The sequence below is a fragment of the Cherax quadricarinatus genome, chromosome 48, assembly GCF_038502225.1.
Source record: "Cherax quadricarinatus isolate ZL_2023a chromosome 48, ASM3850222v1, whole genome shotgun sequence".
In the NCBI taxonomy this organism is placed as follows: Eukaryota; Metazoa; Arthropoda; class Malacostraca; order Decapoda; family Parastacidae; genus Cherax; species Cherax quadricarinatus.
In genome coordinates, this window is record NC_091339.1 from 29,686,116 (window position 1) to 29,711,467 (window position 25,352).

Here is a 25,352-nt window from a genome sequence, read left to right on the forward strand (position 1 = left end):
AACGCCGAGTTTGAGGTGTATTTTCGTATAGTATTTATCGTTGTATTCGTGTTTTCATGGTCTTAGGTGATAAAATGGAAAACATATTACAGAAATAGAGATGATTTTCATTACTTTGACGATGAAAACGACCTTGAAACTGAGCTCAAAGTAGCAGAAATGTTCGATTTTTACCAATGTTCAGGAGTAAATAAATCACACCACACGTCCAATACACATCAACTGGGGAGTCTAATATTCTTTCACTAGTGCACTGATATTATTTATACCATTTTTACAATAATGCAGTAGTCTGCATAACAGTAAATTTTGTATTTTTTTGTATGAATAAAAAATCAAAATAGAAAGCAATAATAATATAAGAGGGGCCTAGAGATGTGACTAATGAACAGAGCATATGTTATTTTAGTGCCATGAATGTCTACCTTGTTTATTCTGGACCCTATTTTGAAATTGGCATCTTTTTTAGTTTGCGTGAAATTGGCCAAATTGCCAATTTCTGACCACCATATTGGGTAGTCCAAATTAGTAAATGGGAGGTTTCTTGTACTCAGCTGATAGATAAAATGGAGTACTAAAGAAATAGCTATGAGGTTGGTCAACTGGAACAATGGAATTGGCTGAAAATAGGGCTCAAAGTCGGCGAAATCGCCAATACGCATATGTCGCCGAGACCGCTAACTTCGCGGGAGCATAATTCCATGAGTTTTCAACCAAATTTCGAACTTTTGGTGTCATTACCATCGGGAAAAGATTCTCTTATCATTTCATAAGAAAAAAATTTTTTTTTTTTTTTTTCAAAAATTGAGCGACATAGAATGACAGTTTCAGAGAGGGGCCTGAAACAGTCAAAGGGTTAAATTCATCAATATCATTAGTATTTGGAGGCATTTTCTTAATGAGATCATCATGCAACTGCCTTGCCTTTTCACATATTATTGACTGAGACACACTATCTCCTGATAATTGTTTTTCGTTTATCCACAACAACAACAGTCTCTCCACCTCTTCAATTATTTGCTATCTCTGTTTTGAAAACATATTTGCACCTTTCACAACAACAGCTTCCTTGATTGCCTTTCTGTTCTCCAAGATAGTAGTGATAGCTGAATGGGGTTTGTTATGTAGCCTTTCCAATTCAGACATACGCACTCCACTTTCATATTTTTCAATGATCTCTTTCTTCATTTCCATTGTAATTTTCACCCTTTTTACCACAGGCTTGGCACTAGAAGCTTTCTTGGGGCCCAAGATGGCTTATTTAGCAGTTACAAGCACTAAAAACACTGCAATAATACAAAATACATTGCAGGTACACATGGGATTGACTGAAATGTAAACACTGGCACACTGGCTGTACATGGAGTCTTGCAGTGGCTGGGCCTGCTCAGGCCGCATGGACATATTCCCGACGAAAGCCTTTAGACAAGTTTTTTGCCATTGGTAGAGCCAATTTTTTTATGCCAAAGAGCGCCGTTAGTCGATTCTGGCGTTAGTCGAAGCGACGTTGGTTGAGGGTCTACTGTACGTAAGTTTATTCAGGTATACAAAAATAGAAACATTATCATACATAGCAGCATATGTGTAGAGAACCTACACAAATAACCCGCACATAAAAGAGAGAAGCTTACGACGACATTTCGGTCCGACTTGGACCATTGACAAAGTCACACTAACCAGAAGTGGAGCAGGATGGCTATATATAGGCAGGAAGAGGTGGGGGTAGTAGTAGTAGTAGTAGTAGTAGTAGTACAAGATTGCTCCAAACTTCAGAACACCCGTGACTTAACCTGACTCCTCATTTTTTCTTTTTCTTTTTCTTCTTCTCCCTCTTCCCCTTTCCTTTTCTCCTCTGGGTTGTCTTTCTCTCTTCTGTCTCGTGTTTCTGTTCCTTCTTCATTTATTTCACCACTTCCCCTTTCACGCACCTCTGTGCGCTTGCTTTCCCTCAGTGGGCACCTAGCTCTCTTGCAGTGCTCCCCTTCCTTTGTATTTGACTGGCTCGTCCTCCTTATTTCCCACTTCTACCACCACCACTACCTCTTCTACTACTACTACCACTACAACTACTGATGAAATTAAGACACATGTGCGGCGTCTGGTTGTCTTTGTTGTGGACGTTTCGCCATCCAGTGGCTGGCTGGATGGCAAAACGTCTACGATAGGGATGCCCGGGTGTTGCGCATGTGTCTTAATTTCACCTTGTCGGTATTATATACCATTCTTGTACTACTACTACTACTACTACTACTACTACTACCCCCACCTCTTCCTGCCTATATATAGCCGTCCTGCTCCACTTCTGGTTAGTGTGACTTTTGTCACACTAACCGACCGAAACGTCGTCGTAAGCTTCTCTCTTTTATGTGGGGGTTATTTGTGTATCGTTCCAGTCACGGTATTGTGCCTTTTTTTGTTATTTGTAGAGAACCTAGGATAAGCCATAAAAGTCAGACAGTGTGACTAATTTTCTCAATTTTTTTTCAGTGGGCTCTCATTTTTGTCGATTATCTCAGAAGTTATTCAAAAATTACAGTAATTACAACAATGATAAATTCGGATTAGGAATGTTTTATCAGCAGGTAGTGCACAAACAGCTTCTCGCAGCGCCAGTACCAGGCTAGGGCTTGCCATATGTGATTTTTGGTAAATATTTTTTTTCTCAGTTGTTTGTTGGGCTATCTTATTAAAACTTGGGCAATGTATGATGAAAAGATGCTTCTTCATGTACACCAAAAATGAAAGAAATTGGACGATAAATAATGGAGTTCACTTCTCAGCCATCTGATGTCTCTTAAAACTCTTAAAAAAAGAGAAGAAAAAAAAAAAAACTGTTTACCGCTAATGATTTGTAGGGGTCTAGAATGGACTCGTGCAATGTTAGTTTTCTCTGTTGTTCAAGGTTTTTACATTTAGTTTACTATTACACTGTGTATTCTATGGTATAATTAACTATTTTTGTGCTTGAAAAAAAAAAAATTACATACAGTTCACAGGGGTCTGGAACAGATTAATTGTATTTACTGTACATACAATCCAATGGGAAAATTAGGTTCGGGTCACGATCAGAGTTTTGGAACAAATTATGGTCATGACCAGGGGTTCTACTGTACACAGCAACCTCGTGCAATATATGCAGAGCAACCTCATGCAATATATATATATACACAGGAACTTCATGCAATATGTGCATAGCAACCTCATGCAATATATACAAAACAGCCTCATACAACATATGAACAGCAGCCTGATGCAATATATGCACAGCAACCTCATGCAATATACACACCAACCCCATGCAATTCACAGCAGTCTCATGCAACATATACACAGCTGTTGGGGTTTGATTTATGCTAATAGAGCTAGCATCAGTTGCTAGATAGAAAGACTTTGAAAAATCTGAAAATTTTAAAAAAGGAGCAGAAGTTAGCTTTTCTTTGAGAATTTGGAATGCTTTTTCTTGAAAGAAGGCCCAAACAAAAGGAGCATCTAAATTATGCAACTCAGAGGAGCTGCTATAGAAGAGAAATTTGCAATGAAAGATCTATAAAAACCTGCTAGGCCCACAAAGGATCTTATGGCTTCAACAGTTTTTGGAGATGGAAAATTTTGTACAGCAGTTACTTTGGTCCATCGTAATCCCTCTAGGAGTGACTATGTGACCAAGAAACTTGATCTCTGATCTGAAAAACTGACATTTTGATAGTATGATCTTTAAATTAGCATCTTCAAGCTTACCAAGAGCCAAACCAAGTCTTTAGAGGTGCGTCTCCATGTCTTCAGACAGGACGATTATGTCATCTATATACACCATGAGTGCATTACCTGAGGCTTGAAAATATGATAGGGGATGAGCCTTGAAAATGTGATAGAGGATGAGGGAAATCCAAAAGCCATTCTGAGGAAATGGTAATGACCTGCTAAAGTGGAAAATGTGGTTAGTTCTTGGCTGTTCTCATGAAGAGGAACTTGCCAATATTACATAAAAGATTATACCAAATACAGGAAGTGGGAAATGATTTGGTATTTTAGCATTCAACTTTCTAAAGTCAATCACTGGGCACCAAGTGCCATCTTTCTTAGGTATACTATGATCAAGGGTGCATTCCAGGTTGAATTACTATGTGTGATGACACCATCATCAAGCATCTTATTAAGTGTTCTTGCAAATGAGGCATTCTGTATACAGGTACATAAACAGGTGTAGTTCTGGGTTCAAGTGGAATACAGTGGGACAGTAGGTTCATTAACCCCTAAACTGTCCACACACAGATATATGTCCATGTGCGGCAGGCTCCGAACGCAGATCAACGTTTTATTTTTCATTCCTTCAAAATTGGCGCGATAGGCCCGAGTCGCCTAGACATGAGAGAATGGATGTGCGCACTATGAAAAAAATTGGGGATGCTGGGGTACCGCGTGGTAACACCAGTTAGTTTCAGCTCCATCCAGGGTCAACATCATGGCAAACCCCCGTGATTCACTAACGCCTCGGCATATTAACACTCTACTATTCCCGGAAAGGGATACAGATCGCGAGTTTAGTGGTTCTGACTCCGATATAGCCACTAAAGACCAAGGAATTAGTGAAACTTTCGTTGATAACCCAGATGACCTTCAGGACATGACCTCTGGGGTGGCCAGTGTGGATAGTGGACAGTGTGGCCATACCAGACCCTCAGCCCAGCACTTCTGAGGTGGCCGGTGTGGCCACAACAGACCCTCAGCCCAGCACCTCTGGGGTTGCTAGTGTTACTTCCCAAAGGCAACTCTGCAAAGGAAAATGATCATTTTCCATGCTTTATGGTGATGACGATAGTGAAAGTGACATGTGACGATGATAAAACTGATTTTATGCTGATAGACGAGTCATCGAGTGAAAGTGGTTACCATTTTTCCCCAGTGAAACGTACTTTTAGGCATCGTAACCTATGTTCATGCATATGTAGTCGGTGGCAAGGGTCGTGGCAGGTCACAATCCGAAACCCCAGCCACTGATACTGATAGTGATAATGAAGGTGAATATGCTGGAATGGAGGAAGATGGGAGTGGCATGGTGCCGGGACCTCGTGGTGCAGTGGGTGGGCAGACAAAGGACCGCCCGGTACCCTCTCAACCATGTGCTGCCTCCACTCCTGTCTCCCCTCCTGCTCCCCCACACCCCATGCCACAGCTCCACCCTGCACCATGTGACCGCGAATGGAACTGGACAGAAAGTATACCATTTGTGCCACATCCTTTCAGTTTTGATGCCAGTGGAAGTGGCATCATGCCAAACTGTCCCATCACAAATGAGTTAGACTATTTTCAACTACATGTATACTTTGATGAGCCAATAATGAATCTAACTCTTACCCAGACCAACATGTACTACTAGTATACAATGGACCACACAGATGTTTCAGGGTCTTCATGGCTGCACAGGTGGAAAGATACAACTGTGGCTGAAATGTATTTATTCCTTGGCACTGTCATGCTTATGCCACACACCTATAAGAACAATATAGCACACTACTGGTCCACAGACCACTTCACCAGTACTCCAGTCTTCCGTGACCTCCTTCCCTGCAACAGATTCACTCTGTTGCTACAAATGTTGCACTTCTCAGACAGGAATACGCCAAACAAAAATGACCTCTTATACAAAATCCGGGAATTGTTTATGTATCTGAGGCAAAAATTCAGTGCCTACTTTTATCCATTCAAGAACATTGTTGTCAACGAGTCAAGGGACGACTGTCATTCAAACAACATATACCAAGCAAACGTAATTGCTTAGGTATAAAACTCTTTGTTATGTGTGACTGTGAGAGTGGTCTTGTGTTGGATGTCATTATCTACACAGGGAAAATACACTCAGCGATACCAGGCGCATGTTGGGCATTTCTGGGGATGTTGTTCGCAAGATGATGGGGCCGTACCTTGGCAAAGGTCATACAGTAAGGCCCCGCTTTATGGCGTTTCGCCTTACTGCATTCCGCTAATACGGCGGTGTCAAATTATGACCAAAATTTGCTATACGGCAAGCAGTCTTTCAAATACGGCGTCCCCACCCAGTTTGTTTACATTTTCTGTGACCTATTATGTCAGGAAACTTTCCAAAATTTCAAGTGTTTTAAAGTTACTGCATATTTTATATGTACTCTGATAATTATACTTAAGTGTACCTGTACTTAAATATACTTACAAACTGTGCTGGTGTGCAGGTACACATTAAAATCGCTAAGTCTCTCTCTACTCATGACGCCAATACAGTGGACCCCCGCATACCGTACGCATCACATAACGTTCAATCCGCATACCGCTCGCTTTTATCGCAAAAATTTTGCCTCGCATACCGCTCAAAAACCCGCTCACCGCTCTTCGTCCGAGACGCGTCCAATGTGCGCCCTTAGCCAGCCTCACATGTGCCGCCGGTGGCATTGTTTACCAGCCAGCCTCCGCTGTAACATCCAAGCATACAATCGGAACATTTCGTATTATTACAGTGTTTTTGGTGATTTTATCTGCAAAATAAGTGACCATGGGCCCCAAGAAAGCTTCTAGTGCCAACCCTACAGCAATAAGGGTGAGAATTACTATAGAGATGAAGAAAAAGATCATTGATAAGTATGAAAGTGGAGTGCGTGTCTCCGAGCTGGCCAGGTTGTATAATAAACCCCAATCAACCATCGCTACTACTGGTGGTACAGCTGCTGCTGCTGCTGCTGTACCACCGTCAGCTGCTGCTGCTGCTGCACTGTCAGCTGCTGCTGCTGCTGCTGTACCACCGTCAGCTGCTGCTGTAGTACCGTCTGCTGCTGCTGTAGCATCGTCTGCTGCTGCTGTAGCACTGTCAGCTGCTGCTGCTGCTGTAGCACTGTCAGCTGCTGCTGCTGCTGCTGTAGCACTGTCAGCTGCTGCTGCTGCTGCTGTAGCACTGTCAGCTGCTGCTGCTGCTGTAGCACCGTTGTTGGTGTGGCTTATTGAGAATACCAAGAAACAATTAACCCCAGAGGATTTGCCACCCAGGATAACCCAAAAAAGTCAGTGTCATCGAAGACTGTCTAACTTATTTCCATTGGGGTCCCTAATCTTGTCTCCCAGGATGCAACCCACACCAGTCGACTAACACCCAGGTGAACAGGGAAAAATGCCTGGAACTAGTGCTCATATTGGTGAATTTAAAGCCAGCAAAGGTTGGTTTGAGAGATTTAAGAATCGTAGTGGCATACACAGTGTGATAAGGCCTGTTCTGGAAGAAAATGCCAAACAGGACCTACAGTACTCAGGAGGAAAAGGCACTCCCAGGACACAGTGTCTCATCAGTCATTGCTGCACCTTCAATAAAGGTAAGTGTCATTTATTCTTCATTTAGTAGAGTAGTACATGCACAATATATATTGTGCATGTACTACTCTACTATTGTGCATGTATCCTTCTCTTTGTGTGTAGGAAAATGTATATTTCATGTGGTAAAATTTTTTTTTTCATACTTTTGGGTGTCTTGCACGGATTAATTTGATTTCCATTATTTCTTATGGGGAAAATTCATTCGCATACCGATCATTTCGCATAACAATGAGCCCTCTTGCACGGATTAAAGTCGCTATGCGGGGGTCCACTGTACTACGTAATAATAACCACTCTTTGGCACACTAAATGTCTTATTTTACATCAGTATAGGCATTTTCATTAATCCATCTATGGTATTTTCCTCAAAATTATATATGAAACCCATTACATAGCATATAAACATGATACATACACTCACAGAATAAAAATTGACGTAAATATGAGATTTGTTTACCAAGCAGCTGTGTAGGTAGTGTCGGAAGAATTACGTTTTCTCTAGTCAAACTGGGGGATAACTGTAGAAAAATATTCTTTTCGTATGCCTTTACTCTATATACAGCAGGGCCCCGCTTTACGGCGTTTCACTTTACGGCGTTCCGCTAATACGGACTTTTCAAATCATGACCAAAACTCGCTATACGGCTCCCCCCACCTGTCTTTCTAATACGGTCACAGCGGCCCACCGAGTTTGTTTACATTCTCCCTGAGCACATCATATTATGTCTGGAAACTTTCCAAAATTTCAAGTGTTTTAAAGTTATTGTATATTTTATATGTATTGTACTTGATAATTAAACTTGTGTACACCTGTACCTAAATAAACTTAAACACTGTGCTGGCATGTAGGTACACATTAAAATCACTAAGTGTCTCTCTACTCTTGATGCAATAATAATAATAATAATAATAATAATAATAATAATAATAATAATAATCTCTTGGGCGCATTAATGTCGCATATTACGTTAATATAGACATTTCCCTTAATCTATGATATTTTTTTCAAAATTATATAAGAAACACATTATGTAACACACAAACATGATACATGCACCCACAGTATAAAAATTTATACAAATAATAAATGTATAGAAGAGGGTAAGGTACCTAGGGATTGGCAGAGAGCATGCATAGTTCCTTTGTATAAAGGCAAAGGGGATAAAAGAGAGTGCAAAAATTATAGGGGGATAAGTCTGCTGAGTATACCTGGTAAAGTGTATGGTAGAGTTATTATTGAAAGAATTAAGAGTAAGACGGAGAATAGGATAGCAGATGAACAAGGAGGCTTTAGGAAAGGTAGGGGGTGTGTGGACCAGGTGTTTACAGTGAAACATATAAGTGAACAGTATTTAGATAAGGCTAAAGAGGTCTTTGTGGCATTTATGGATTTGGAAAAGGCGTATGACAGGGTGGATAGGGGGGCAATGTGGCAGATGTTGCAAGTGTATGGTGTAGGAGGTAGGTTACTGAAAGCAGTGAAGAGTTTTTACGAGGATAGTGAGGCTCAAGTTAGAGTATGTAGGAAAGAGGGAAATTATTTCCCAGTAAAAGTAGGCCTTAGACAAGGATGTGTGATGTCACCGTGGTTGTTTAATATATTTATAGATGGGGTTGTAAGAGAAGTAAATGCGAGGGTCTTGACAAGAGGCGTGGAGTTAAAAGATAAAGAATCACACACGAAGTGGGAGTTGTCACAGCTGCTCTTTGCTGATGACACTGTGCTCTTGGGAGATTCTGAAGAGAAGTTGCAGAGATTGGTGGATGAATTTGGTAGGGTGTGCAAAAGAAGAAAATTAAAGGTGAATACAGGAAAGAGTAAGGTTATGAGGATAACAAAAAGATTAGGTGATGAAAGATTGAATATCAGATTGGAGGGAGAGAGTATGGAGGAGGTGAATGTATTCAGATATTTGGGAGTGGACGTGTCAGCGGATGGGTCTATGAAAGATGAGGTGAATCATAGAATTGATGAGGGAAAAAGAGTGAGTGGTGCACTTAGGAGTCTGTGGAGACAAAGAACTTTGTCCTTGGAGGCAAAGAGGGGAATGTATGAGAGTATAGTTTTACCAACGCTCTTATATGGGTGTGAAGCATGGGTGATGAATGTTGCAGCGAGGAGAAGGCTGGAGGCAGTGGAGATGTCATGTCTGAGGGCAATGTGTGGTGTGAATATAATGCAGAGAATTCGTAGTTTGGAAGTTAGGAGGAGGTGCGGGATTACCAAAACTGTTGTCCAGAGGGCTGAGGAAGGGTTGTTGAGGTGGTTTGGACATGTAGAGAGAATGGAGCGAAACAGAATGACTTCAAGAGTGTATCAGTCTGTAGTGGAAGGAAGGCGGGGTAGGGGTCGGCCTAGGAAAGGTTGGAGAGAGGGGGTAAAGGAGGTTTTGTGTGCGAGGGGCTTGGACTTCCAGCAGGTATGCATGAGCGTGTTTGATAGGAGTGAATGGAGACAAATGGATTTTAATACTTGACGTGCTGTTGGAGTGTGAGCAAAGTAACATTTATGAAGGGGTTCAGGGAAACCGGCAGGCCGGACTTGAGTCCTGGAGATGGGAAGTACAGTGCCTGCACTCTGAAGGAGGGGTGTTAATGTTGCAGTTTAAAAACTGTACTGTAAAGCACCCTTCTGGCAAGACAGTGATGGAGTGAATGATGGTGAAAGTTTTTCTTTTTCGGGCCACCCTGCCTTGGTGGGAATCGGCCAGTGTGATAATAAAAAAATAATAAAAAAAATGTATGAGATGTTTACCAAACGGTTTGTAGAAGTGTCGGAAGAATTATGTTTTCTCTAGCCCGTCACCTGTTACTAGGGATAACTGTAGAAAAATATTCCTTTCGTATGCCTTCACTTTATAGCTATAATTCTGTACTAACTTGTACACAGTGTAAGAGTATTTGTTTCGTGATTTAATTATAATAATAATAAAAACATTATAAGGTAAAAGTTTCACAAACTCTTACAAATGTACATGAATGAACTAAAACTGGACACGTATTAATACCATCTATTTCGCCTGACCGAGTGATCGTCCACAACCTGTTCAGTTTGTTTACGCTGTCTGAGCTCGGTGTATCATTAAATGTTGTATATTACGTTAATATACACATTTTCATTAATCCATCCGTGATATTTTTTTCAAAATTATATAATAAACACGATACATAACATAAATACATATGTGTAGAGAACCTAGGATAACCCAAAAAAGTCAGAGTGACTTACTTCCATTGCCTTCACTCAGAGCATCATTTCTTCTCAAAATGATGTTACATGAGAATGGGAGTGTTCTTCTTTATTTATTCTACCGTATCAATGTAGAGACAACCTGTACACAATGTAACTTGTACACAAACCAGACATGTACACTGTTTACAAAACTTACCTTCGCCTGGTTTGTTTACATAACTCTGTGCCTGTCCTCTCTCATGCACTCATTCTTTCTCTCTGGTATGGTAGCCTGGCTGACTACCATACATACCACACTTGATTTCTTACAGTAAATACTACTTGTCTCACCCTAGATTAAGACTATAAGACTAGATTAAGACTATGCATTTGTAAGTGGAAAAAAAGGGTGTTCCACTTTACGGCGGTTTCCGCTTTACGGCGGTAGCCTGGAACCTAACCCGCCGTATAAGTGGGGCCCTCCTGTATAGCAATTCACGACCCTTGTGGGTTTAGTGCTTTTTATAATAATAATAATAATAATAATAATAATAATAATGATAATAATAATATTATTATTATTATTATCTTCATTCAGTCTAAAAATGGTGTGTTGCTGTTTCTTTATTCTGAACTAACTTGTACAACTTGTACACAATGTAAGAGTATTTGTATTGTGAGGTAATTATTATTATAATAAAAAAATATTGAGGTAAATGTTTTACAAACTCTTGCAAATGTACGTGAATGAACTAAAAGTAGACACATTAATACGTATTTATTTCGCCTGACCAAGTGATCGTCCACTACCTGTTCAGTTTGTGTTCTTACATTACCTCAACTCTCTATCTCGCTCTCTCTCTCGTTTACTCTTTCGTTAACTAGTTGGCTCTCATTGACGATGGTGTCTAAGGTTAGCTGTGATAAAAAGAGAAGTCGTAAGCCTCTTGCTTTAAGTGCCAAGTTAGAGGATGATGGTGTGCCATTCTGATTTTATTCAATAAACACCCTGCCACTCACCTCTCACACATTAATATTAATATTTTAAGGTAAGTAATAAGTGTACTCTGTGTGTATCTTACCTTTTATTGTGTTTTTAATGCCTATTTCTATTGCTAACTTAATATAAGTTAGTGTAAACTTGTTGTCTGGCATTTATTGCATATTTTATATGCTCTGATAATAATACTTGTGGAGCTGTGTGGTAGCCGGGTGGAGGGACAACATTACGTTTTCTCTGCTCAGCCATCAGAGAAAACGTATGAATCTGCATTTGGCCCAGCCACTCCCTCATTCCGCTTTTGTTTACAATTTTCGGCATGAATTATTCATTACTTCTACCTTCGTTTATGATGGCATCTAAAGGTAGTTGTTAGAAATTATTAATTTAAGTGAACAAGGCATGTCGATGTTAATAATATGGCTCTGGGCCACAGTGTAGGTAGCCGGTAGGTGTAGCCCAGGCTACACCTACCGGCTACCTACAAATAAATACTACCTACAAATAAATACTACTCACCTCTCTTCCTATATCAAGACTACACATATTTTAAGGTAAATAATGAGTGTACTGTATGTGTATTTTACCTCTCTGGGATGTTTTAAATATCATATATTACGTATGAGACGGGGAGCCAGGGCTACCTACACCTGGCTGATTTAGGGTCTCTCTTGTACAGACTGGCTTAACCCTTTGAGGGTCCAGACCCCCCAATATGAAACCTGTCAGGGTCCAAGATTTAAAGAAAAATTTTTATTTTTTCTTAAGAAATGGTAGATAATCTTTTTCTGAAGGTATTAAACAAAAAGTATGAAATTTGATAGAAAACTGATGAATCTAATGGAAAATTGATGCAGCAAAATTTGCGACAGTGAATTTGGCCGCATCAGCAATATTTACGCATCGGCGATTTTGCTCACTTTGAATCCTATTTTAGGCCAATTACATTGTTTTAGTCAACCAAATTCTTAGCTATTTTGCTAGTATGCCTTCCATTTTAGCAATTGAGCACAAGAAATCCCCCAATTAACTATTTCACCTACCCAATAAAATGAACAAAAACTGGTAATTTGTCCAATTTCACACAAATTTCAAAATATTCCAGTTTCAGAATAGGATTTAGAATAAACAATGTAGGCATTCCTGGTACTAAAATATAATTTCCTCTGCTCATTAGACATATTTCCAGGCTTTACTTATGAATTTCATTTTGATTTTTTATTCATACAAAAAATAGAAGATTTGCTGTTATGCAATGTTGTAATAATTGAATAAATATTATCAGAGCCTTTGTGAACACACATTAGACCCACCAGTTGATGTGTATTGGATGCATGATGTGATTTGTTTACTCTTGAACATCAGCAAAAATTGAACATTTCCCCTACTTCAATTTAGTTATTTTCAGTCCTAAAACCAATCAAAATCATCTCTATTTCTGTAATATATCTTCCATACTATCAAGGGAGACCATGAAACCATGAATACAACCATAAAAACAATACAAAAATACGCTGCAAAGTTGCTATTTTAAACCAAAAACGATGGTCGCAGTTTTTTCTCATTCACTGTGTGCTGCAGGATTGTTTTTATGTGATGCACATATCATAGACACATTCTCTCATATCTAGGCCCAAATTTACTGCTGTGAGTGGTAAATTTGGGCCTGTGCCTCAAACACACAGAACAATAGCATGGATCCTCAAGTGGTTAACTGGCTGGTTTAATTTGCAAGAACTCAGATGTACTCCTTGGAAGTCTGCAAATGAGCCACTAGCACATGGCAAAAATGCCAGGAATGACTGTAGGAATATGTGGACATTTTTTTTTTCAACAAGTCGGCCGTCAGTGGTCAGTGGTCAGTCGTCACGTGAGGTCACAGACCCTGAGCTGCTTTGGGGATTAGCGTGGACGGTTACAAAGCATGGCTTGCTTCTGCAGTGTTTTAAAAATTGAGGTTGGAGAGTTGAAGGAGGAGGTCTTGCTTCTCCAGGAGGAGATTAGGAGGCTGAAGGTCCACCTCAATGGGTCTGGGAGAGAGTGTGAGGTGGCTGGAGTTGTGGGGAATGAGGCTTCTAGCAGTGAGGTGCAGTCTGTCTCTCGCTGTGAGGAGGCTGTAGTTGGGGAGGTAGCAACGGCTACTAGCAGTGATGAGCAGTCCAGCACCTGCTACAAGTGGCGAGTGGTTCACAGTAATGGGAGGCGCATCAGAGTAAGGAAAGTTAAGAGTGAAGGTCTGAAGGTAGGAAATCGCTTCTCTGTTCTTCAGGATGAATGTACTTCAGTGGCCAATGAAGGTAAGGGTACTACTGCCCCTGCTAATGGAGGTAAGCGCATTCTTGTGGTTGGTGACTCTCAGGTAAGATATATTGACCATGCTTTTTGTAATAGGAATAAGAAGATGAGAGATAGAGTGTGCTTCCCTGGAGCTGGTGTTGGGGACATTGTCAACAGGCTGGATAATATCATGTCAGGTAATGGGAACAAGCCCATTATCTGTCTCAGTGCTGGTGGAAATGATATTGGGAAGGGTAGGAGAGAAGAGCTGCTAGATAAGTACAGGTCAGCTATAGATTTCATTAAGTCTAAGGGAGGGATCCCAATCATATGTAGCATCTTGCCTAGAAGGGGAGTAGGAAATGAATGGTTGTCTAGGGCAATTGGTGTAAATTGCTGGCTAGACAGATACTGCAAGGAACTTGCAATCCCATTCATTGACAACTGGAACAACTTTTATGGCAAACATGATATGTATGCAAGGGATGGGGTACATCTCTCTGGGGCTGGGGTGGTAGCACTTGCAGACTCGATTGAGAAGGCCATTGGTGAAATGCCTATGATTTTAAACTGATGGAAGATAGAGGTATGGGTGTGTGTGGGAAACAAGCAGGTTGCAACACTTGGGTTGGAAACAGTAAATGTATAAAAGGCATTCAGCATGAAGTTATAAATAAAGACAATAGATCAGGTCAGCGAACAAAGGGGGACAGCAGAGGGCAGCAAGGGACTAGCTCCCTTAAGGTTTACTATACTAATAGCAGGAGTGTAAGAAATAAGATAGATGAGCTAAGATTAATTGCAAGTGCAGGAAACATAGATATTATTGCTATAACAGAGACCTGGCTCAATCTGAAAGATAGAGAGATGCCCTCTGAATGTCACATACAAGGCTATAAATTATTCCACACTGACAGGGTCAACAAGAAAGGTGGTGGAGTAGCGATGTATGTCAGAGACAATTTAAATTGTTGTGTTAGACAAGATATTAAATTAGAAGCGTCAGCCACTGAATCTGTTTGGTTACAGCTTCTTGAGGGCCGAGAAAAACTAATTTTGGGTGTGATTTACAGGGCCCCAAAACTTGATAGGGAGTGCAGTAAACTTCTATGGGACGAAATTCATAAGGCATCTACATACGAAAATGTTGTGCTAATGGGAGATTTCAACTATAGACAGATTGACTGGAGCAATTTGACAGGAAATTTAGAGTCAGGTGACTTTCTTGATACGATCCAGGATTGTTTTTTAAAACGGTTTGTGACAGAGCCAACTAGGGGAAATAACCTCCTTGACTTGGTTCTTGCCAGTAGGGAAACACTAATTAATAATCTTGAGGTTAATGACGAGCTTGGGGAAAGTGATCACAAATCACTCAGTTTTAATATATCATGGAATTCCCCTAATAATGGCAATCAAGTCTCCGTCCCTGACTTTCGCTTGGCTGATTTCATAGGACTGAAAAATTACTTAGGTGGGCTGAACTGGAATGACCTGACTAAGGGTCAGGTAGGTGGTGATGGTTGCCGATATGATGCTTTCCAGGGCATAGTTCTAGCTGCTCAGTCAAATTATGTTCCAAATAGGGAAATCAGATCAAACAAAAATGATCCTAAATGGATGAACAATAGATTAAAATATCTGATTGGTCAAAAGAGAGGCATATATAGGCAAATCAAAAGAGGAGAGGGGCAATTAAGAAATCGATATATTCAGTTAAAGAGAGAAATAAAAAAGGGAATTAGAAAAGCAAAAAGAGATTATGAGGTTAAAGTTGCAAGAGAATCGAAGACTAACCCAAAAGGATTCTTTCAGGTATACAGAAGTAAGATCAGGGACAAGATAGGCCCACTCAAAAGTTCCTCGGGTCAGCTCACTGACAGTGATAAGGAAATGTGTAGAATTTTTAACACATACTTCCTCTCAGTTTTTACACAGGAGGATACCAGCGATATTCCAGTAATGATAAATTATGTAGAACAGGACGATAATAAACTGTGCACGATTAGGGTCACAAGTGACATGGTCCTTAGGCAAATAGATAAATTAAAACCTAACAAATCCCCAGGCCCTGATGAACTGTATGCAAGGGTTCTAAAGGAATGTAAAGAGGAGCTTAGCACACCTTTGGCTAATCTTTTCAACATATCACTACAAACTGGCATGGTGCCAGATAAGTGGAAAATGGCAAATGTGATACCTATTTTCAAAACAGGTGACAGGTCCTTAGCTTCGAACTATAGACCAATAAGCCTAACCTCCATAGTGGGAAAATTTATGGAATCAATAATTGCCGAGGCAGTTCGTAGCCACCTTGAAAAGCATAAATTAATCAACGAATCTCAGCATGGTTTTACAAAGGGGCGTTCCTGCCTTACGAATTTATTAACTTTTTTCACTAAGGTATTTGAGGAGGTAGATCATGGTAATGAATATGATATTGTGTATATGGACTTCAGTAAGGCTTTTGACAGGGTCCCACATCAGAGACTATTGAGGAAAATTAAAGCCACATGGAATAGGAGGAGAAATTTTTTCCTGGATAGAGGCATGGTTGACAAATAGGCAGCAGAGAGTTTGCATAAATGGGGAGAAAGCAGAGTGGGGAAGCGTCACGAGCGGTGTTCCACAGGGGTCAGTGTTGGGCCCCCTGCTGTTCACAATCTACATAAATGACATAGATGAGGGCATAAAGAGCGACATTGGCAAGTTTGCCAATGACACCAAAATAGGCCGTCGAATTCATTCTGACGAGGACATTCGAGCACGCCAGGAAGATTTGAATAGACTGATGCAGTGGTCGGAGAAGTGGCAGATGCAGTTTAATATAGACAAATGCAAAGTTCTAAATGTTGGACAGGACAATAACCATGCCACATATAAACTAAATAATGTAGATCTTAATATTACGGATTGCGAAAAAGATTTAGGAGTTCTGGTTAGCAGTAATCTGAAACCAAGACAACAGTGCATAAGTGTTCGCAATAAAGCTAATAGAATCCTTGGCTTCATATCAAGAAGCATAAATAATAGGAGTCCTCAGGTTGTTCTTCAACTCTATACATCCTTGGTTAGGCCTCATTTAGATTATGCTGCACAGTTTTGGTCACCGTATTACAGAATGGATATAAATTCTCTGGAAAATGTACAAAGGAGGATGACAAAGTTGATCCCATGTATCAGAAACCTTCCCTATGAGGATAGACTAAGGGCCCTGAAACTACACTCTCTAGAAAGACGTAGAATTAGGGGGGATGTGATTGAGGTGTATAAATGGAAGACAGGAATAAATAAAGGGGATGTAAATAGTGTGCTGAAAATATCTAGCCTAGACAGGACTCGCAGCAATGGTTTTAAGTTGGAAAAATTCAGATTCAGGAAGGATATAGGAAAGTACTGGTTTGGTAATAAAGTTGTGGATGAGTGGAACAAACTCCCAAGTACCGTTATAGAGGCCAGAACGTTGTGTAGCTTTAAAAATAGGTTGGATAAATGCATGAGTAGATGTGGGTGGGTGTGAGTTAGACCTGATAGCTTGTGCTACCAGGTCAGTTGCCGTGTTCCTCCCTTAAGTTAATGTGACCTGACCTGACTAGGTTGGGTGCATTGGCTTAAGCCGGTAGGAGACTTGGACCTGCCTCGCATGGGCCAGTAGGCCTTCTGCAGTGTTCCTTCGTTCTTATGTTCTTATGTCTCCCACCGAGGCAGGGTGACCCAAAAAGAAAGGAAATCCCCAAAAAGAAAATACTTTCATCATCATTCAACACTTTCACCTCACTCACACAAAATCACTGTTTTTGCAGAGGTGCTCAGAACACAACAGTTTAGAAGCATATACGTATAAAGATACACAACATATCCTTCCAAACTGCCAATATCCCAAAACCCCTCCTTTAGAGTGCAGGCATTGTACTTCCCATTTCCAGGACTCAAGTCCGGCTATATAAAAATAACCGGTTTCCCTGAATCCCTTCACTAAATATTACCCTGCTCACACTCCAACAGATCGTCAGGTCCCAAATACCATTCGTCTCCATTCACTCCTATCGAACACGCTCATGCACGCCTGCTGGAAGTCCAAGCCCCTCGCCCACAAAACCTCCCTTACCCATTCCTTCCAACCTTTTCGAGGATGACCCCTACCCTGCCTTCCTTCTCCTACAGATTTAAATGCTCTCCATGTCATTCTACTTTGATCCATTCTCTCTAAATGACCAAACCACCTCAACAACCTCTCTTCAGCCCTCTGACTAATACTTTTATTAACTCCACACCTTCTCCTAATTTCCACACTCCGAATTTTCTGCATAATATTTACACCACACATTGCCCTTAGACAGGACATCTCCACTGCCTCCAACCACCTTCTTGCTGCTGCAGTCACAACCCAAGCTTCACACCCATATAAGCGTGTTGGTACTACTATACTTTCATACATTCCCTTCTTTGCCTCCATAGATAACGTTTTTTGACTCCACATATACCTCAATGCACCACTCACCTTTTTTCCCCTCATCAATTCTATGATTAACCTCATCCTTCATAAATCCTTCTGCCAACACATCAACTCCCAAGTATCTGAAAACATTCACTTCTTCCATACTCCTCCCCAATTTGATAGCCAATTTTTCTTTATCTAAATCATTTGACACCCTCATCACCTTACTCTTTTCTATGTTCACTTTCAACTTTCTACCTTTACACACATTCCCAAACTCATCCACTAACCTTTGCAATTTTTCTTTAGAATCTCCCATAAGCACAGTATCATCAGCAAAAAGTAACTGTCAATTCCCATTTTGTATTTGATTCCCCATAATTTAATCCCACCCCTCTCCCGAACACCCTAGCATTTACTTCTTTTACAACCCCATCTATAAATATATTAAACAACCATGGTGACATTACACATCCCTGTCTAAGACCTACTTTTACCGGGAAGTAGTCTCCCTCTCTTCTACACACCCTAACCTGAGCCTCACTATCCTCATAAAAACTCTTTACAGCATTTAGTAACTTACCACCTATTCCATATACTTGCAACATCTGCCACATTGCTCCCCTATCCACTCTATCATATGCCTTTTCTAAATCCATAAATGCAATAAAAACTTCCCTACCTTTATCTAAATACTGTTCACATATATGCTTCAATGTAAACACTTGATCTACACGTCTCCTACCCTCTCTGAAACCTCCTTGCTCATCTGCAATCCTACATTCTGTCTTACCTCTAATTCTTTCAATAATAACCCTACCGTACACTTTTCCTGGTATACTCAGTAAACTTATTCCTTTATAATTTTTTCAATCTCTTTTGTCCCCCTTCCCTTTATATAAAGGGACTATACATGCTCTCTGCCAATCCCTAGGTACCTTCCCCTCTTTCATACATTTATTAAACAAAAGTACCAACCACTCCAACAGTATATCCCCCCCTGCTTTTAACATTTCTGTCATGATCCCATCAGTTCCAGCTGCTTTACCCCCTTTCATTCTACGTAATGCCTCATGTACCTCCCCGATACTTACATTCTGCTCTTCTTCACTCCTAAAAGATGGTATACCTCCCTGGCCAGTGCATGAAATTACCGCCTCCCTTTCTTCCTCAACATTTAAAAGTTCCTCAAAATATTCTCGCCATCTACCTAATACCTCCATCTCCCCATCTACTAACTCCCCTACTCTGTTTTTAACTGACAAATCCATACGTTCCCTAGGCTTTCTTAACTTGTTTAACTCACTCCAAAATTTTTCCTTATTTTCATTAAAATTTCTTGACAGTGCCTCTCCCACGCTATCATCTGCTCTCCTTTTGCACTCTCTCACCACTCTCTTCACCTTTCTTTTACTCTCCATATTCTCTGCTCTTCTTATAACACTTCTGCTTTGTAAAAACCTCTCATAAGCTAACTTTTTCTCTTTTATCACACCCTTTACTTCATCATTCCACCAATCACTCCTCTTTCCTCCTGCCCCCACCCTCCTATAACCACAAACTTCTGCCCCACATTCTAATACTGCATTTTTAAAACTCATCCAACCCTCTTCAACCCCCCCACTACTCATCTTTGCACTAGCCCACCTTTCTGCCAATAGTTGCTTATATCTCACCCGAAATTCCTCCTCCCTTAGTTTATACACTTTCACTTCCCTCCTACTTGTTGTTACCACCATCCTCTTGTCCCATCTACCTCTTACTCTAACTGTAGCTACAACTAAATAATGATCTGATATATCAGTTGCCCCTCTATAAACATGTACATCCTGGAGCCTACCCATTAACCTTTTATCCACCAATACATAATCTAACAAACTACTTTCATTACATGCTACATCATACCTTGTATATTTACTTATACTCTTTTTCATAAAATATGTATTACTTATTACAAAATCTCTTTCTACACATAACTCAATTAAAGGCTCCCCATTTACATTTACCCCTCCACAACATTTTTACCCTCTTTAGCATTGAAATCCCCAACCACAAGTACTCTCACACTTGGTTCAGAACTCCCCACGCATTCACTCAACATTTCCCAAAATCTCTCTCTCTCCTCTACACATATATTTATATAATTTTTATATTCTGATAATTACAAGTTGTAGAAGCTCTTGTGATTTCACAGGCAATCTTTGTTCTGACACTAATATTAGGTACTGAAATAGTATTCAAATAGCCACAAACACACTGACGGGTGAACATTTTCCCCTGCTTTGGTCATATACTATTGTCTAGAAATATGTAAAAAGTATTTATATGTTCCAGCAATGTTTTAGAAATGCTGGAGTATATATGAAACTCCTTGAAGCATGGTGTAAGACGAGTGTCACTCCACTGCTGACAGTACAGCAGTGGATTGACACTTGATTGCACACTGCCTTGGCTTTATTTGTTTTCACAGTTACATGAACATGTCTATCTGTTTGTCTGTCTGTCTGTCTGTCTAGGTCTGTCTCTGTTTATTTCTGTCTCTGCTTATATCTTTCTGTCTGCCTGTGTGTCTGTCTTCCTGTCTCTCTGTCTGCTTGTCTCTCTTTCTCAGAGAGCTGCTCATGAACCAACAGGTATTACACATGATGCAATCATCACATCTGAATACTGAACAAGTGAAAATGCACATTACTTGCCAGTCATGATTATTATGCCTTATATCTACAAGCACAGTATAGCACTTTTGTCTGGATTTTTTTTTTTGGTTATCCTAGGTAATTTACACTATGTATAATTGTATTTATGTGTACCTGTAAGACAGAGATAGACAGAGACAGGTAGAGACATAGACAGACAGATGGAGATAGAGACAGCCAAAGTCAATCAGCGACCCACCCACCCAGCCACTGGCCAGCCATCTGGCCACCCAGCCTGTTAAACATGTATTAAACATGTTCCAGAATTGTTTATCTTTACTTAGGGCATAAAGTATAGGACATTCTGGCAGGATGACACTACCAGTGGTATCAAAATTGAAGGGATGTTGCACAAATGTTGCACATGGGTTATTATCGAGGTTTTTGATATTTCCTCAACCACTTGTGGCAACATCCATCTCAAAGCCACTAAAATCAGGGTCAACATCACTTTCCACTTAAAAGGGGAGTGTTAATACAACTTGACATCAGTGTATCCCTGGTGTTTGCTATGCTGTTTGCTCTAGCTAGAGCTGAATTCAACTGGAGCTCCCACAAGGTACTAGTGGTTTCAGATTTTTTTTAATACTGCACACACCAAGTGTTAAGACCTATTCTGTACTGACCAGGCACCTCAGGCCAATCATGCCAAATTAGGTGGCAGGAAAAATAAAACAATCTACGTTTGGAGTGCTATCGGTAACAATGTAGATCTACATTTGGACAGTTAAGGAGCGAAATATATATTACGTGTGGGTGGGGTGGACATACCTACCACACCTGACCTCTTATAATAAATACTACTCACCTCTTACCCTACATTAAGACTACAAATATCTTAAGGTAAGTAATGAGTGTACTGTGTGTATTTTACTTTTTATTGTTTTTAATGCCTAGTTCTAGGTTACTGAAAGCAGTGAAGAGTCTTTAAAAGGATAGTGAAGCTCAGGTTAGAGTATGTAGCAGAGGGAGATCATTTCCCAGTAAAAGTAGGCCTTTGAAAGGGAAGCTTGATGTCACCATGGTTGTTCAATATATTTATAGATGGAGCTGTAAGAGAAGTGAATGCTCAGGTGTTGGCAAAAAATGTGGGGTTAAAAGATAAAGAATCTAACACAAAGTGGGAGTTGTCACAGTTGCTCTTTGCTGATGACACTGTGCTTTTGGGAGATTCTGAAGAGAAGTTGCAGAGGTTGGTTGATGAGTTTGGTAGGGTATGTAAAAGAAGGATATTATAAGTGAATATAGGAAAGAGTAAGGTGATGAGGATAACAAAAAAAATTAGGTAATGGAAGACTGGATATCAGATTGGAGGGAGAGAGTATGAAGGAGGTGAATGTATTCAGATATTTGGGAGTGGACATGTCAGCAGATGAGACTATGAAAGATGAGGTGAATCATAGAACTGACAAAGGGAAAAAGGCGAGTGGTGCACTGAGGAGTCTGTGGGGACAAAGAACTTTATCCATGAAAGCAAAGAGGGGAATGTATGAGAGTATAGTTATACCAATGCTCTCGTATGGGTGTGAGGCATGGGTGGTGAATGTTGCATCAAGGAGAAGGCCGGAGGCAGTGGAGATGTCATGTCTGAAGGCAATGTGTGGTGTGAATATAATGCAGAGAATCCATAGTTTGGAGATTAGTAGGAGGTGTGGGATTACCAAAACTATTATCCAAGAGGACTGAGGAGGGGTTATTGAGATGATTTGGACATGTAGAGAGGATGGAACGAAATAGAATGACTTCGAGTGTATAAATCTGTAGTGGAGGGAAGGCGGGGTAGGGGTTGGCCTAGGAAAGGTTGGAGGGGGTAAAGGAGGTTTTGTGTACAAGGGGCTTGGACTTCCAGCAAACGTGTGTGAGCACGTTAGATAGGAGCAAATGGGGACAAATGGTTTTTAGGACTTGATGTGCTGTTGGAGTGTATGGTAATATTTATGAAGGGATTCAGGCAGGTCAGACATGATTCCTAGAGATGGGAAGTACAGTGCCGGCACTCTGAAGGAGGGGTGTTAATGTTGCAGTTTTATAACTATAGTGTAAGCATGCCTCTGGCAAGACAGTGATGGAGTGAATAATGACAGAAGTTTTTCTTTTTCGGGCCACCCTGCCTTGGTGGGAAATGGATGATGTGTTAATAAATAAATTCAATTGCTAACTTAATATATATTATTGTAAACTTGTTATCTGGCATTTGTATACATATACATTCATAAGTAGAAAAAATGGCATTCTGCTTTCTGGCGGTGTCCACTTTCCAGCAGTTGCCTGGAACCTAACCTGCCATATAAATGGGGCCCTACTGTACATAGAACAAAGTCAGTCCATATTTTCATCAATTTACATAGTCAAAATAATATTTAAGGCCTTAATAAACATACACACTTTTTTAAACTATATACCAAATGAAAAACAGCACAAAGAAACATCTTGAGAACGCACCTGACAGCAAATGGCAGACACGAGAGGCTTCTCCAACAGTGTGCCAGAGGATCAAAACACTCAACTGAACGCAATACTAATTTGTTGTCTTCACCACCCACTGCCACAATCACCTGACAAGTGAACAATTTAGTAATTTATGGCTTACATATTATATATAATATTCAAGTGAAGTGCTAAACATGAATGAGTAATCCAATATGAGGAATGATGGGGGTTCAATCCTCTGTCTGTCACGTGCAAGACATATATGCACTTGACAAGTGTGAATAATAAGGAATTTGTAACCAGTTTTCATTAAAGAATTCATGGTTTCAAGACACTTGTCTATTAGTAGCTTTTGGTGTGACTTGTTGTTTTCTTGGTGGTACAGTCTGTAACCTGTTGGTAGCTTGGAGGGAAGGGGAATGAGAGGGAGGAAAGGGACAGGGGGGGGGGAAGAAAGAAAGAAAAAATGAAAGAGAGAGAGAGAGAGGAGAGAAAGAGAAAGAGGAGCCAGTCTATCAGCATCCTGTCGGCCAACATTAGAGGTTTCATTACTAATGTTGGAGAGCTCACACACAGCTTTGTGAACACTCGACGTCCCGACATGATAGCTGTTGTTGAAACATTTTTGGATGACAGGACTCCAGAAAATTTTGCAAGAATTGCTGGCTACACCTCATGGATGAGAAGAGACAGGCAAGGGCAAGGAGGTGGTGTTGCTGTGTGCTTCTCTAAAAGTGTTCATGCCCAGCACATAGATGTTGCCACCCCTACACATCTTGAAATGATGTTCTTCAAGCTCTGTATAAACACTAGTACCTCTGTACTAGCATGTGCAATGTACAGACCTCAGTGGCAACACGCAGACCCTATCAACTTCCTAATGGAAAATATTGACTCCCTTCTGCTACAACACAACTGTCAACATATTATAATTGTTGGTGACCTCAACCAGTACCTTATACAGAGGGACTTTGATGACCTTCTTGCAGTGTTTGACATGAGAAACTTTGTTGATTTCCCTACTCATATCTCTGGCTCCTCCCTTGACCCAGTAGTGAGTGATCTGGCAGAAGGCATAGTCACTTGTCAACCCCTCGGCTACGTTGGATCGTCTGACCACAAGGCTGTTTTTACCACACTTAAGATCCCAACAGAACGAGGTGAGGAGTCCACACGCACAACCTGGCTATGGGAAAGAGGTAATTGGCCAGCCCTTTGCTCTGAGCTCGCCACCACCGACTGGAATGCTCTTCTCCAGGGGGATGTTGACAACCAAGTGAAAGCCTTCACTGGACACATCCTTAATCTGTAACAAAAACACATTCCTCACCGGCAATATGTGACAAAGCCTACAGATCAGCCTTGGTTTGGCTTTCGTTGTAGAGAGGCTGCTACTGCTAAGTACAAAGCATGGCGAAGGTATAAGAGACATCCTACCACCTATAACAGGAACTTGCACATGCAAGCCTGTATGCATATGGGTGATGTTCAAAAGTGGGCCATTGCTAAATGGGAGGTGGACACTAAAAGAAAGTTAGCATCAGGTAGGGTAGGCTCCAAAACCTGGTGGTCCCTGGTCAAGGACAGACAAGGTTATCTGCCTGATGAACTTATTCCACCTCTAAATCGACAGGATGGGACCACCTCTACTAGTAGTCAAGAGAAGGCGGACCTCTTTGCTGAACACTTTGCTACCAAAATGCAAGTTCCTGATCCAGCAAGGAACCCTCCTTGGCTAGCTGCAAGAACTGTGTCAAAATTGTCAGTGGTGACAATAAGGCAGGAGGAGGTGCACTTCCTTCTTAAATTGCTTGACCAAGAAAAGGCTGTGGGCCCAGACAAGTTGAGCCCAAGATTGTTGAGAAGATGTGCAGACCAGCTAGCAGCACCTCTAACTCGCATCTTTCAGCACTGCCTAGTACAGTGTAAATGGCCCTCTCTATGGAAAGAGGCAAATGTAGTCCCTGTTCACAAAAAGAAGAGCAGAGCAGAAATCAGCAACAACAG

General features: G+C 40.7%; 1 protein-coding gene across 1 annotated transcript in view; it reads right to left on the reverse strand.

Moving 5' to 3' along the window:
• Positions 1–23,489, reverse strand: part of LOC128696031 (kelch-like ECH-associated protein 1) — a 74,172-nt gene extending 50,683 nt beyond the window's left edge. The window contains exon 1 of the mRNA XM_070095054.1: positions 23,358–23,489. The gene's annotated coding sequence lies outside the window, so the exon portion shown is untranslated. The remainder of the gene's footprint in view (positions 1–23,357) is intronic.
• Positions 23,490–25,352: the final 1,863 nt, after the last annotated feature.